The following is a 16,316-nucleotide window of genomic DNA, read 5'->3' on the forward strand; positions in this document are numbered from 1 at the left end:
CCCGCATTTCGATGGAGGCGAAGTGCTGGAGGCCCGTGTACTTTGATTTAGGTGCACTTTAAAGAACCCCAGGTGATCGATATTTCCGGAGCCCTCCACTACGGCGTCTCTCATAATCGTATCGTTGTTTTGGGACGTAAAACACCAACAATTATTATTATATACAACAACAACAACGACAACCCGCATACAGGGTGCCATCAAGAAACCCCACATGGTAAAAATTAATATCGTGGTTTTAATTTGGCATGTAAAAACTCAGAATTGATAGTAGACGAGACAGATGGATTACAGTCGAGTTCGGATTCTGTGTGCATTTGTTGTATAGCTGGTCCTCAATTACGATCATAATCACGTGGTCACGCCAGCGATAGTGAGTGTTCAATGAAAGAGTGAAAAGACATTTGAGGTGAAACTGTACCAAGAAAACGTGCCTCTATGAATGGCAAATCGGCCACTCTCCCCGCGAAAAGAGGCATTGCAAACCTGATAATTGATAAAGAATGATAGAGGTTCGCCTGAAATTAGGAATTACCACATGTAATCATCAAACGTCGCGCTGCGAATCACCTCGTCCTTACGAAACGCTAAGCCAGAACCGCCTCCCCACTCTACCTCGACAGCTGTTCGGAAAAGAAATTATGACTAAGATTATAAATGGCGATTGCACATCTTTAAGCCACAAGGAAGAAACGTTGTCATTGCTGCTCTTTTCGTAGCAGTAGTTGTGACTGTCGTTTTCGTTGTCCTTTTCTTGTGTTTTGGTGTTGGCGGTGTTGTTTTTCTCTCTGCTTCTTTATTTTTATTTTTTTGAAGTTGTTGAAGTGGTTGCTGTTGTTCCTGTTACGTACCATCAAGTCGCTGGCGACTTCTGTTGACACTATGATTATATGAGAGAAAATATTCTAGAAAGTAGAACCTGGAACAGTCTCTAAAACTCTACGACGGCGTCGTTTCCAACGGTGAGACAGCGGTTATGTCCCTTGTTGATTTAATTGTTAGGCTAGTTGGTCGCGCATAACTGGCAGTGCAATATTAGAGCAAGAAATAAAACGACAAACACAAGAACGAAGAGCTTGTCTTCGTCTTCAAGATCAAGTTGGTGGCTCCGCCCACCATGGGACCGGAAGTCTAAGTCCCGCCGTGATGTCGTGGGCCCTCTGGATGGCCTGATGTTGGTGGGGTCCTCTGGCTCTCTAGATCTGAGTTCCTCAGGACTGAAGTAAAGTTAATGTCTTCGTCTTCTTTCTTGTGTTTTCTCAGCCCTTTAAGTACCTTATTGAATGTAAGTCTTGTACATTTGTCTTCTCGAATACATCGCGATTTTTAATGAGCTGCCAGGTACTTCTAAATGCTACTTAATTTAAATTTATGCAGTCGTTCGGGAAGTGCGTCAGTGCCGCACAGTTATACTCGTACTTGATTTTATTTTATTTTTCATTGTGATTGGGTTTCACCGTCTAAAAATTTTATACGCCTTATCGCTCGGTGCAAGCCGCGCCTGAATTCTTCTCGGAACCTGCTCGAATGTTCTCTAATTCTCTACTCGGATTTCGTGCGCGATGAGAACAGTCGAGTGTATCATGGAATTTGCGCCAGCGATGACGCTGGAACGTCCCTATCGCCCCTATCAATGTACTGTGAACGTTGTGGTTTTCTAGGAACAGGTTCGTCGAATAAGGAGTTCAATCTGTACCGGTTCTACAGCTGCCATCTTCACCGTCGCAACCACCTTGCAACATGGTGAATGCTGTCAGCCTCTGAAATTTCATGATCGCTTCGATACGTATGGCGAACAACTTGCCTGTTTCTCAAGTTATTTGCTCTTGCTTTAGGAAGTAAGCACACGTGTATAACCTTCTGAATAGATGAACACGACATGAACACAGGAAACAGTGCACGGGACGCTGACATGTACTGCAAGCTGCATGATATAGTGCAATGCTTTTTTCTTTCTCCATTAGTCAATATTCTCTTCGCCTGATTTGGTTCAAGTAAGAAATTTAGGAATTCTGTACTTTCTCCTCTATTACCACGTAGGCACACCTTTTTTTTCGCATTCCCCGAACGGATTACCCCGCTTGATTCTTTCTTTTTTTTTTTCGTTTTTCATAGCACCTTTTTGTCTGTTATGGGACATTCATCTGTAGCATCGGGTTTGTCTTGCAATATACAGCGAATGTGCAACACTAATACTGTAAGGAGTGCGGTATAGTATAGAGGGCGGGAAATACTTGCAAATCGAGCTACCGGAAATTGTTTCACAACCCATTCGTCATAAGGCCTTCCAACGAGACAATTCTGACCTTTCTTATTCAATACCACAACGATATAAAAGGACAGTGCTTCGCAGGCGCACTGCAGGCGTCCTGCAACAGGGATATGCAACAGGGTGCGGTTGAAATATCTTGCCATTCACAGTACGACCGTTCAAGCTGGTCAGAATGCGACCTGCTCTGTCAGGGATGGCAAATACTAAATGCAGCGGTAATCCTAATGCTAATCCAAAGTTGCTGCCAGCAAATATAATGACCTCCTCATGTTGCACTTCACCGACATAGCCATATATGATGAACACGAGTCGCAGGACGAGAACCTCTTTGCAGCTTTTCTTCAGATATTCGGAGCTGTCTTCTGCCCTCGCAACATGCCTTGGCTTGGCAAAAATATAGAAAAATGAAAAGTGGGAAACGTTTATGAGTAGATCCCCATAACTGATACCGCCAATTAGTTGTCACGTATACTTATTTATATAGGCGTTAAGGGGGGAGGGGGAAGCTAGTTCTATAAATATTGATGCTGTTCTGAAGGACGCTGAAGAAAATAATTACGCCAACTTTATCAAGACCATAACTTAAAAGCTAAACAGGAAGACATCATTAGACGAGAGAACAGAATTCCGAACCGTAAACTATGTTTTGATTGAATTTTCAGGATGGCACCACATCTAAAGAATGAAATAAAAAAAATCAAGACATGCTGGTGCCGGTAAGTGGGTTCGAATGCACATTTGACCAATCCTGCTCCGCTTTGTCGCATGCGCATCTCGAGCTCATAACAAAAACATGCTATGTTTTTAAATGATTGCTCGATTATGTCATTTCATAACGCGTTCGTGTACCCAGCTGTCCATTGAAGTCTAAAAAAAGTGCCCGTGCCTAACCCAAGTTCAGTAAAGGGTGGCCTCGCAATTCTCACCAGAAAGATGAATGCCGACCGGTGCTCCATGGTGCGGGTTCTTATACAACCGACGGGGTTCCGCTCGAAGCACTGGCGATGCGGCTCCCTCGATCGATCTCTCCCGAGAAGCCCGGGGCCAGCGAGCCCGGCGCTGAGGGCAATGACACCGAGCCTCACTGATACGAAGAACGCCGCTGCTGGAATCGGTAGCCGCCGCCTCCCTCGGCCACAAAGCACACGGATCCTATTCCGCCGCACTAGTTGGCGCACGACACACCTTACGAAGACGATTTCCAAAGACGCTGCTTGTTGCTCGGCTTCTCTTTCCGACCTTTTCGGACAAACTTTACTGGAGCAGGATACCCAGAAAAGGACAGCTCACTTGGCCCGAGTGCTATGGAGGCAGACACACGGGTGTGCGCAGCAGCAGACCCCCGTGCAGTCGCGCCGCACGCAGGCACGCACGTCAACGAAGAGGCCTGAGTCGCCTGGGAACGTATACGGGCGAGCCACTTCGATCGCCGTGAATCACGCGAGCCGCCCCCTACGGTGGAGGTTTCCCTAGAGGGAGAGACGATCTCCCCACATCTAGGGAAACGGGAGGAGTTGGCAGCGGTTCTGTTTGGGCTGTGGGGAGTGGGCTAACCTTGAAACGCGTGCCTGTTGAACAGTCGCTTTTTGTGTCCGGCTACTCCGTCGTATCAACTGCAGGTAGCGCACAGAAACATTTCAATTTGAAAACGTTCAGGTCGCTGTTTTGTTAACAGCAGAGACGAACCCATTCACGCCCGAGGAATCACAATAAATTAAAGAGAAACCAAAAGCCGCGTCAACGGATTCTCTATCAATTATTTGTCTTCTGTGAGAAGATAATTCCCCTTGATGCAGGAAAACATTCTTAACTATACAAACATGAGCCATGAATGCCTCAATGTATAAGGTAGGTAATACCACTCGCACAAAGATACATTACGGAACTCCTGTGGCAACCACATTCAGTAGCACTTGTTGCAGGACTAATCAATTCATATTATCTTACGGACCCTGAATGTTATGGCCGCTTGGTGCAAATCGATCACGAAGACGACTCACGAAAAACACCCAGTAACTTTCATGCAGCTATGACGATCGGATTTTACACACCTCCAATCAAGCGTCGAGGAAATGAAAACCGTGAAAACTGCGCCACGAATGTTTTAAAAAGAGCGTGACTTAAACAGTCACGAGGTTTGTTACACCTACATATATGGGGAATTATTCGTCCCCAATAGGGAAAATGGACTCCCCGTGCCCATCTGGTCGCGCGACGGTTGCCACGACAACGACGGGGCGCCACTGCTCGGGGAGTGGCCCCGCACCACGCAGGCGCGGAAGATGGGGAGCAGCCTCCCCAAATAAGGTGTTGTTTCCCTCTTCCTGTGCTGTGCCGGGAAGACAAGGGGAACGACCTTGTTGGCGGTGCTGCTAGACACAATATCGATCCGCCCAGTAACACGGTAGACGCCCGTGCGAGGAGCAACCCGCGGGGACTACTTCCCGATTGGGAATGCAAGACCTCGCATTGCGGGAAGGAAGGGACGCTGTCATGCGTGCTCCCCCTCAAACACAGTACGAGAATTGATTAGACAAGGGCGTTGAGAGGCAAATGGGAAGCATTTGTAAAAAAACATTAACAGACAACTTGTCATCACTATTTCGTTAACATGTCTGTGTGTAGGAAGCGCGGACTTACAGAACACCCCCATAAGGAAGGATATTTGAGTTCGCTGGGAGGGGATAGAGAGGCAGGCGTGGACGCTTTCCAGCGAAGCAACTGTCACTCCTCCTTCCCAAGGTCTCCTTATTTATTTATCTTTGTGCCGGACTGTACGAAGGCCCTGCTCAGCTTCCGGCAGGTATTTATCTGCTTCAGAGGGAGGAGGCGATACAAGTTTCCTACGCTTTCACCCTCCGCGATTGACCTGCTTTCAGTGCGCGCAATACGCACCTAGCTGCTATCACATCAGCCTAATATATCCATGGACTTCAACCATTCTCCAATAACTCTTGTGGTTGGTAAGCAGCGCCGAACTTGAGTATGAGAACGTCTACCATATCACACTTTCTCGTTGCCCACTGTCATCGAATACAATTATCAGTTCCCTTCCTGTTACTCAAATAGGAAAATGGATCAAAGGGCACCCCCTCCCCTTTTTAACAGTGAAGAGAGAGAGAGAACTTTATTCATAAGGGTTTGGGATAACTTGTCATGAGCTCGATGGGCGGGCCGGGCCTCAAGTCCAGGGCTCCACTGGCTACTGCTGCCTGCCTGACGTGGCCCAGGAGCTCAAGCTGTACATCCGGAAGTAAAAACAGCGCTAAAACGACGAGGACAGAGAAGGAACGACGCGCGATGCGCAGTGTGTCGTTCCTTCTCTGTCCTCGTCGTATAAGCGCTGTTTTTCCTTTCGTTATGCAGCAACAACTCGCCCAACATCGTTCACTGCTGTATACCTGCGGGTCAGAGCTGGGGAGCTGCGCCTCCCATTGCTCGAAAGTATTAGATGTTATAGTGACCTGATTAAGAGAGGAGAAAGAAGAGAACAAATGAATAAAACAAAATAAACTTTCTCGGCAAGGCGAGATTCGAACCCGCGTACCCACGGTCCGAAGGTGGGCGTCGTAAACACTCGGCTGTTTGGGCACGCTGTCAGAACAAGCATTTATGGAAACCATATGAAAGCATAGCATAGGCTTGTATAGTATAGTACAGCAAGGGGGTGGGAAATGATAGTGAGGGCGAAGAGGAGGAAGAGGCAAAGTAAGAAGGAGATTGTAAAGCATAGCATAGCCTTGTATAGCATAGCATAGCATAGCATAGCATAGCATAGCATAGCATAGCATAGCATAGCATAGCATAGCAAGTGGGTGGCAAAGGGAAGTGGGGAGGAGGAGAACGCCCCTAGCTCCGCTGTTTCCTTAGTCTTCGTACTACTAGTGCGCAGCTTCCCCACTTTCTTTTCTAAACACCGGCACAAGAAGCTAACAGATAATACATGCAAGGAAGGCATAGGGTGCTTTTTCGGTAGGTTTATTTGTAGTGCAATAATTTGAGGTAAAGAAAGAACTAATCTAGACAAAAAAAAAAAAAGACATCGCGACTTTATTCGATAGGTGTTCGTTTTCACTGGGATTCCCTTTTTTAAGTTAGTCAAGATTCTTAGGCGACTCAACCAGGGAAGCCAGCCGATCTATCTAGCGCAAGTTAGAAAACCAGTACCTGAGGGAAGGACATGCCTGCTCGTCTCGTGTAATCCGTGTGAGAAAGATCTGAGTTGAACTTGCGATTGCGGGTTCCCCCATTGCATTGACTCCAAAAAGCCTTTATTTTGTTTCGCTGTTTTGTTTAGTGCCAGGCAGCACCGTAAAACGGACCCAGGTAACAAAGTTCCGCTGTATTCACTCCGTGCTAGCATAAAAAAACCCGAGCTCGAAGAAAGGCTTTGCAAACGTGGTTAACAAAGAGTGAAAAGGAAGGGAAACGGCACTTCACAACAAAAGCGTTGCTCTGTGGAGCAGACGGGGGCCGCGTTTAATAGAGAGAGTGAGAGAGACGAGGCCTATGTGGGTTGAGGCCAGTGCTGGGTGAATAGACGAAATAACTGATGGGCGTTTGCTCGAGTAATACCTCAAAAGTTCAGAATCAGAATTTCCCTGCCTCTAACAAAATTCACACTCACGCGCACTGACACCCGTAAGCAGGGGTTCACTACATCTGAACTTTCTTTCTTTCTTCTTTAACTCAATATGGTGAGGGGACCAGACACATTTACAACCTCACTATAGCGACGGAGCAATAGTTATCATGCTCGTTGCCATACGCCTTGCAAGGGAAAATGGCTGCGCGCAAACTAGACAAGGACGCCGAAAACACGGATGAGCGCAAACTTTCAACTAACTTTATTTTTCGTCGCTGTAAATATAGTATAATTCATACCTGCCAACTCTTCCGAATTTTCCGTAAAATGTACGAATTTCGACCTCGCTTACGATTTTACGAATGTTAGCTGAAATTTTACGGAAAACATATCATTTCCGATAAAAAAAATTAAAAAGTTCATTAAAACAGCGTGGCCTTCGTGATCAGCTACTGCGCATTGCCGTAGCTAGTCGCGGAGGCCCCGAAAACGGCGCTGTGTTATCATCAGCAGCAGCAGCTGCTTCAACATTTAGTGACTTCTGTCGTCTTCTCGGCGGGTGGCTACGAATCCATACCGCCTTGGCGTGTACGCAAAGCGCAAACATGTGGCAGTGGGCGTGAGTGGGCTTTGTTCGCGGGTCGGCGGTGAGGACTACATTGTTCGTGTCGCTTTTCGTATGACCGGCTGCCGCGTCCGACGCAGTAGGACTGCTATGTTTAAGCCCAGGTGCGACGTGCAGTGGGCACGTTTGGGAGCTGTTCGAAGTGTTGACGGATCGCTCAGGTTCCACAGAATTTTATTGGTTATGCTGGGCATTCTCTTCATTCCCCACAGTAATGCGGAATGCGAGAGAATATTCAGCACTGTCAACAAAACTCGAACGGAGTTTCGCTCATCTTGTCTGTGAAGAAACTCTCGAGAGCAGGCGCTGATGGTGAAAGGGCACCAGAGTGGAACTTGCTTTGAGCAAAGCTACACGGAGAACTTTCTGAAGCGGGCAAAGTCCGCAACAGCAAAGTCACTGCAAAAATAAATTGTTGCCCAATGGAGTTGTTGCTGATTACTCTCTGACCGATTTTACTTATGGTTGCAAAAACATGATTAAGCTTGTCGCCAAAGGCAAAACCCTCCGAACTTGAAAACAAAAAAAAAGTCACAGTTTCACCGCAAGGGCGACGCAATGAATGCGATAGCAACAACTTGTAGTGTTACACGAAGTGAGGCTGGCAGCTAACTGTTTTGTATCCGATCTCGCGTAACTACAAAACGCTGTTGTAAGAGAATACGGCCGCTCCAGGGAGCGATGCTCTCCGCATAGTCACTTCGCGTTGAGAGCGCAGCACGTAGAAGGGTTTACGAGCCGCCCGCTGTGATGGCTTTCGAGATAGCGCGCGCCAGCGATCGCGACCGCGCCTTTAGATTCAAAGTTCAAAGTTGCTCCTCGCGCGACACCCCCCCCCCCCCCCCCGCGTCTTTTAAGGCTCATTAAAGAAGGGCGGCGCATTTCCTGTCTGCTTCGACGGCAGGCCTCCCGAGCGGGGTGATGTTATCGCATGCACCCTCCGATCGACGGAAATGGGCCGGCTCGTTTGAACTCTGCTTCGGCCGCGTTCGTCGCCCCCGCTCGCGCGCTTTTACCCCGCGGTAGAACATACAATGCGCGGGGGGATCTTATCAATTTGGACTTCATACCGGAAGGACATGACGGCGACGCCAAAAACCCGTCGAGACTGTCCATATAATTGCTATCGCAATAGAAAGTGGGTTGGCTACACCCCCCCTCCCCCCGCCGCATGAAAGTTTTACTAATTTCTATGTCGCCAGGTTGGCAGGTATGGTATATGCACATTCACTCACGTGGTAAGAACGGTAATCACATCGTCAAGCGCCGGATATTACAGCAGGCCACGCAGGAACCTCATTTCACAATCTATTAAAGAAATTGACGCTTGTCTAACGCAGGCATCCCCTCTTAAAGAGATATAAAAAGCCGCTATCGATTCACGGGCAGTTTTGTCATGGATTCTGCCCAGGATCTTATAATGCCTCGGAAACTCGGAGTACACGTGAAATGGTGGACGGGAGCTTTGACATTTATCTGAGATAAACTGCATATGAAATGTTTCAATGAAATTACCTCAATGAATGATGGCCCGCCGATGTAGCTTAGCACGTAAGCTCTCGCGCCGCTAAGCTCGAGGGCGCGGGTTCGGTTCCCTGCCACGGCGTCCGCATTTAGATGGCGGAGAAATGCAAACAACCGTGTGCTCAGCTTTAGGTGCACGTTAAAGAACTCCATGGTGCTCGATATTAATCCGGGATCCATCGTATCGTGGTAGTGGCGCGTAAAACGTCACCAGTTATTATCAATGAACGATAGTGAAAATAAGTGTTGAAACTCAAGTGCACGTCATGAATTGAGTTGGCGCGAGCATCTGGTGCCCGGAAAATAACGCAAAAGAAGTTGTGGCATAGAAAGTACGGCTCGCCTCTGACAATATCAGTATAAGAACAGCGAGCCAGTTAAAGGGTCGAACTTAAACGTGCAAACTCCATTCTGCACTTTCTTAGTTCCATTCAGCCTTCTTTCGCGCAGATGAAGTTGACAAAGGATCATCACTTACGAAGCTTCCGCAGCGCAAGTCAATTCGCATAACGAGCTAGCGGCGCTGAATGGCTTTAGGTCCCGCTGATGAATTCCAGCCGGCACAAAGAAAGCCGGCAAAGTTCAAAGGGCATCGTCATGCCTGCTCATTAATCTCAATAAGGACGAAGCGTGATGCTGGTCAGAGACACAATAGAAAGGACGACGGTGAAAGACGGGGCCGCCCAGTGTATATGCGTTATACGTAAAAGCAAACAATGTGAGTAAGAATCTAGAACGCGTTACGTCCTGGCGTTTTCCAGGCCTCGCGAGGCTTACGACGAGGTCGACAGTAGAACAAATTAGGTCCGTAAAATTCAACAAAAGTCACACGGGCACCGGGCGCAAAATGAAGATGAACGAGGCAGCATTGCCACAGGGAAAGTGAAGATACCTCGAAAAGGAAGAGAACACCGGCAGCGTTTCTGTGCGCTGTGCAGCGCAAGGGTTGTGAATTTTTCAACGCACACAGCCAGCCAGGCAAAGTGAATAGCTGGAGAGAAAGGTTAGGTTAGGTCGGCGACTCCGTTGTAGGAGTAAGCCAAAAGAGAAAGACCGGGAGATGAGAAAAAGCAAAGGCAGAGCTGTCAACTAGATGCTCGTGCGGTTTGCTACCCTGCGCAGGGGGGACGGAGTTAAAGGGCAAAAAAGAAGGAAAGAGAAGAGCACGAAGAGTGCTGCTTTTTTTATTTTCTGTTTTCGGTGCCTATCTGTGGTGTCAATACACACTTTCTAAAAAAGAAAGAAAACCGACATTGCAGAAGCAGGTGTTTAGAAGCAACTCGAGACAAAAACAGGCGCTTTTACTGTTAGCAGACACGAACAGAGACAGGCAACACAAATGCCGGTGGTTTCCACATCCCATATAGTCTATGGCTTGCCTCCCCTTGGTGCATGGTATGTCGAAACTTGCGGGACATGTCGAATATTTGTTTTTCTGTATTTAGGCTTCCTTTACTGATTCCTTTACGCTTCTCTATGAAATGCAGTTTTCACGCTGTTCCTGTGCGCATTGGCGTTTATGTAGAAAAATGGTTGGGGAAAGGGGGGTGTCACTGTGAAAAAAGCTTTGTACATGCATGACGCTGTCGCCGGAAACTTGGACGCAGGAGCGCAGAGCTACGCTGAACTAAAATGCATCGCTTCCTAAGCACAGAAACTACAATTCAGAATCGTAAATGTTCTACGATAGGTGGACACAGCACCCCAGGAACGAAAAGGCTCAGCAGAATGTATGTACAGGCTGTTTCACTCTTAAAACCTTTGCCTCCGCCCCCCCCCCCCCACCCCCCACCCTAATGGAGAACCCTCCAAGCGCCTATGCCCCCGTACGCAATTCTACGCCTCTGGTACGCCTGTTAGTCCATCGCAGTAATGCATTACGACAATCTCGCGTTGCACGGCTATACTAGATGAGATTGCAGTTATTTTGCCGATAAATAGCCTAGAGACCGTGGTATCTAGTCTGTTTATCTCGCCTATACTGCCACCCAGATGATCCTCACTACTTAAGATTCCGGGACCGCGAATACACAAGGCGTGGTTAGTGCACATACGCATCACTTCTTCCTGTCCCCACCATCATGCTTCATCACTCTCTTTTTCCCTTTCCTCTCTTCTCCTGTGAAGAGTAGCAGGCCAGAGTGTACTAGTGACGATGATTGGAGCAGTGAAATCACGACGAGCACTGAAAAAAACAAAGAGCACTCGAAATGCTGGCTTCAGGATGGGCTGCTTTGCTTCCTATCACATCCGCTTTAAAACGTGCATCGTGCCTACCACGGGCGCACTCGGTGGGAACAAGAGCGCCACGCGTCACGATATGCCGCTTCGGTCATCTGTCACTCATGCTAATCCTTTTTTTTTTTTTTCGTTACAGAAGTAGTCGAACACGCTTTGCCGCGCTGTGAAAGCTTCATTATGCGAGCTTCGAGAACCGTGAAGCGTAGACACTTCTTGCAGTAGATACTGACAACAACTGAACATTACCGGGAGGTAACTCATGGGATCCGGACCTACATTGCAGTAGATGCGGTCGCACCGAGAAGTAGTTCATTGATTTTGCCACCCGTAATGTGATTTTTTAAGGCGAAAGCCTCAGATGCCTCATCATACGCGAAATTTGACCGTCGGCGTCTCGTGTCCCGCGACGTCGGGGACGAGTGATGCAATAGATCATCATCACGACATGACGTCACGATGTCACAGATCGGCAAAATTTGTGACGCCATTATGACGTCACGTGACGTAACGTCACACGATGATGTCATCACGTCGCATCGTAGCTTGGTCAAAAGTGGTTCGATCACGCAGGCAATGCAAAACCAGGTTAGGTCACTCCGATCTTGGAGGCAGTGCTGCGAAACCACGTTAGGCGCAGAAAGCTTTCCAAGGCTGTCGGGGTAGCATCAATACATCGGCTGAGAGGAAAAAGAAGATGGCTTTCGGCTTCGAGTTGTCTTAGGTGAATGCATAAGGGACCTTGGGAGTCTTCCTTTTATTTTTATTTTCATCTTGACTAATAAATGAAGGTGTTTGTGCCTTAGAAATAAATAAACCCTGCTATGTATGCGGTTGTCAATAGGTTGTTCTGGATCGCTTAGCGTCTCTTTATTTTCGTATTGTGGTCTCCGCGATTAGTTCCGGTAGCGCGCCGCCGGAGCCAATCGTGGAGGCCACTTTTACAACGACGAAACCTAAGCCCGAGACACGCGGACTTGCACATTCTGCTGACCGAACTTCTTGTATAGCTTCCACAGCGTTGCAGCTGATGTATGAAAGGGAGTATAGGCGACTAAGACGCACCGTTCGTGACGAGCTTTCAGGCAAGTCGTAATCGTGCACGACGGTCAACACATAGAAGCGTCTTACCATGCGGACCTATACGTAGACTTAGCAAAGCCAGAGAGCGGACAAAGGAACAAGGTCAGCACTATACAGCGCGCCACGAAGCACATAGAAGACACGGATATAGCATCCAGGGACACACTGAAAGCCGGGGTAGAAATGCACTCAGCGATCAGAGGGGCATATATTGTGGCCTTCTTCGTGACGCAAACCACGAGGCAGCGAGAAAGGAAGATGTGTGCTCTACGATGCGTAATAGACCCTGTTCGAAGATGCGGCACTATACCGAGAAATACCAACAGAAGTTGTACCTAACCTGCACTATTAGCATAAGTTCACACGTCAACAATCCGAAAGTACGCAGAATGTTTTTATGGTCTTCGGATTCACTTGTCTGTCTTAATTCTGAAACACCGAAACAGACGTACCAAGTTTAAAGCTAGCGACGGAGTGATTTAACGTCAGAATTGCGCGTAACTGCGCAGTGGCATCTCATCGCACGAAATGAGAGTTTCTGACCCGTTTCTTCCTGATCTCCTTTCTGCTTACGCCGGCTCTTTCAGCTTGGGCTTACAAACCATAACCTATCAGTGATAACGTGACGTGCAACTATCATCCAACACTGTTAACATAAAGCGATATTGAAGCCCGCAACCCAACGAGTGTTAGTGTCATGATAACGATCGTTAGTATCATCGCAGAGGAAAGATATGCGCGCAGACAAATACACACAAGAAGAGGAGCGTACCGCACAAACGTTTGTGTTTACTGTTTCACTACTGTTGTGCCCGTGTCTTCCATGGATTAGTTTCCTGCGCAGTGAATCCCTACCAACTCGATCAGCTTTCTGCCGATAAGTGAAGCGTAATTTGATGCTTTTAGTGCGCATGATTATATTTTGCTTGCAACAGAGTGTCCGTGAGGAATCTGAAATGTGGTTGGTTTGTGTCGCCCAGGGTTCGACGGAATGCCGTCTGGTCAGGTTTAGTCAGGGAAGAGTAGTAGATCACTGACCAAAGTAAAAACAAAAATACGTTTCGGGATCCCTACGATTCCTTTGTAATCAATGGTAATCCCGGCCGTGCAAAGGTTCTTTAGAAAGCTTGCGCATGTGATCTAAAGTTCGTTAGTATACACTTGATTGACGATGGTTGCACGTAATGCTGTCGGGTCAGATGCAGTCATGGAAAAGCCGCAGGTTTATAACATTACGCCACTTATGCATTCGAGTGGATAATATTGTAAGGTGTGAGTAACATGTTATTAGTGTTCGAACGTTGTGAGTTCGTACCCCGCCGGTAGCACGTTGTTCTTTTCGTCCACGTTCATTCCATTTTTCTTATAATTACTTAACTACAGTTAAAACCTACAAGTAATGTCATCGATGCTTTACTTGGCTTCACTGTCTGTTGGATTTGTTAGGTTGTGTCTAACAAAGAAACGAGGCCCCTTGATCTACTCCCCTTCTTACGATATTAGTGTGAAATATTTCGACACGTAGCAATATGGGCAATAGGTTCTAAACATATTCTTCAGGATTTGCCTAACAGCGGTTCCACTGAAAGCACCCAACATTCGCACAACCAGTTTTGGAAAACTCACGTGATTCACATTCCCCTTCCATGCGGCGGACAGCGCAAAACAAGCGGAACGCGGTGAAATGAAGACATACATAGCACTTTCACGTTCTGTAAATAAAACTGAAATTTAATTGAAGCGATGCCCGACATACGCCTACCCCGCCGTTCACGCCTCGTAGCACAATATCTCTGACGAGCAACGGCTACGAGTCTCTCCGAAAGCACCCAAGCAGTAAAACGTGGATGCATCGTTTAATGTCTGGAGAGATGAGCCTATCGCGCGCTCCGCTTCAATGGCACCGCCTTCTTGGCACAGGGGTGACGGACGAGCGTATCCGCTGCGTTCCACGCCGAAGGTTCTAATGACCTCTGCGCACGGTGACCCAGTCAGGCTCCGCAGCACACGGCCACGAAGCTGGTGCATGTCTGGCAGACCGAGGTAATGTGACGGCACGAACCGAGAAGCTTAGGTCGTGACGGCGGGGAATCGACGGCACAAACAACCCATCATCGAATTCGCATCGAAAAAACGAAGAGCGAAAGTTGGAAAGAAGGTGAAAGGAGTCATCGGATTTGCGGGCGCCGATGACGTCACCGTGTGGATCCGTCGCGCGCTGCCTATGTGGCTAGAACATTCTATTGTTGAGAACAGGCTCGTTGGTTCGATTCCCAGCCAAGAAGGCGGAGGTTTCATGGAGGCAAAATGAAATGAATATATATATATATATATATATATATATATATATATATATATATATATATATATATATATATATATATATATATATATATATATATATATATATATACAGGGAAAAAAAACGCTCGAGTCATCAGGTACTCGTTACAGTGCTCCAGCTGACGTATATCAATCTGATCCCTTATTCTGGCTGGCTAAAATCATTCTGGGTGGGCAAGCGGGTGGCGTCGAAGGCTGTTCCTTCCGGAACCCGACGCGCTAGCTAAAAAAAATCGCATTTAAAAAGAAAGCATAAGTTTGATTGTTTGATCGTCTCCACGAAGGGAGAGCTAGAATTGTGTGCCTCATTTCACGGGCGAGAGACCATGATCGTCAGCGCTGTGCTTCAGACTAGAGGGTGGTGACCTCTTGCTTATACGTTTGGTGACCCAGACGGCGGCTACAGAGCACGACCAAGATTCGAGTGAAAGAAAAGAAAAAGAAAGAAAAGTACGGGGCACTACCATCGGCAGAGAACTATGGCAGGAAACAGGGCGCTGAAGTGCGTGTGCGAGGGATCCTTCATTGGCCCCGGCTTGAAGAAAGAAACGGAGAACGAAGGCAGGAGCTGAGAGAGAAAGTGGCTTCAGCCAAGCACACAGTAAAGGAGCACGGCAGGGCACGTCCAGGAAAAGAAAGACGCCTGGAAATGCACAGAAAAAGAAATTGAGCTGTGAAAAGAGAGAGATGTCTGAGGCGGCGATGAAGATCACACCCCGAACGACGGCGACGTCGGCAAACGCGTCGGCCGTGACCAGGCAGGCATCGCAGACAGCTCCTCGAGCGAGGACGCCTCGTCCGATTCGACTTAGTTCCGCGCAGCGTTGCCAAAACTAAGGGTGAGAAAAAGCGGCGTGCGCAATCTCGAGCCAAATCGTTTCGTTACGGAGTCAACTTGCCTCTGCACAGCAATTTTAAATATTCTCACTGACCAACGAACTACAAAGTTGACGTTTAAGTGCCCATGCGGAAGGCTTCTTCACGAAAAGCCGAAGGGAAAGAGTTCACAAATCAGCGATGACATCTTTTATTCAGTGTTTTATGAACGAGGTTCCCGTATGGGCACCGAAACGAGAATTCGTCGTACTTCTTGAACTTGTATTGCACTGTTCGTGTTCGCCACAAGAAAATCAACTACAAACTATAGCTCAGCAAACCATTCTTCTGTTATAATGCGCGCAATAGTCGCACCGAAGACGCAGTGCTGGGAGACACGGCAATCTCCACGTTGTCCTTCTCACCCTTTTCTTGCTGGCAGTATCGCATCGGGAAAACGCAGCAAACAACTGTCGAGAAAATAAAATACGCAGAAACGAATCACGCGCAGCAATGCGTGGGGCGTCCACAGGCACACAACTGTCTGGCAGTCGTCGTACGCGTGATCGGAGCGTGCCGCCGCCGTGGTGGCGTTGTAGATCGAGGACACAGTGCGCCGCTTCGGCTGCAAACATCATCAACCGCGGCATAGAAAAAAAAAACAGGGAATAAAGAAGGCGAGAGTTGTTCGAGGCCTCTTCGCTTTGTGGTGTGTCCTCGTCGTCTTCGCACCCTGTGTGGAGGATGACGTGTGTATATATTCGGGGCGCATCGCTTTTTTCTCTTCGAGGCGTTGATGGGTCCTAAAAGCGGATACATGCTGCTGCATG

General features: G+C 47.8%; 1 protein-coding gene across 2 annotated transcripts in view; it reads left to right on the forward strand.

Moving 5' to 3' along the window:
- LOC119404678 (uncharacterized) overlaps positions 1 to 16,316 on the forward strand; it is a 97,037-nt gene that overhangs the window by 43,295 nt on the left and 37,426 nt on the right. Inside the window, exon 3 of one of the 2 annotated variants that reach the window (XR_007417487.1) lies at positions 1,668 to 1,884. The exons of the other annotated variant lie outside the window; for it this stretch is intronic. The gene's annotated coding sequence lies outside the window, so the exon portion shown is untranslated. Of the gene's footprint in view, positions 1 to 1,667; positions 1,885 to 16,316 lie in introns of those variants that run through there. 2 annotated transcript variants of the gene reach the window in all.

This window comes from Rhipicephalus sanguineus, chromosome 9, assembly GCF_013339695.2.
Source record: "Rhipicephalus sanguineus isolate Rsan-2018 chromosome 9, BIME_Rsan_1.4, whole genome shotgun sequence".
NCBI lineage: Eukaryota > Metazoa > Arthropoda > Arachnida > Ixodida > Ixodidae > Rhipicephalus > Rhipicephalus sanguineus.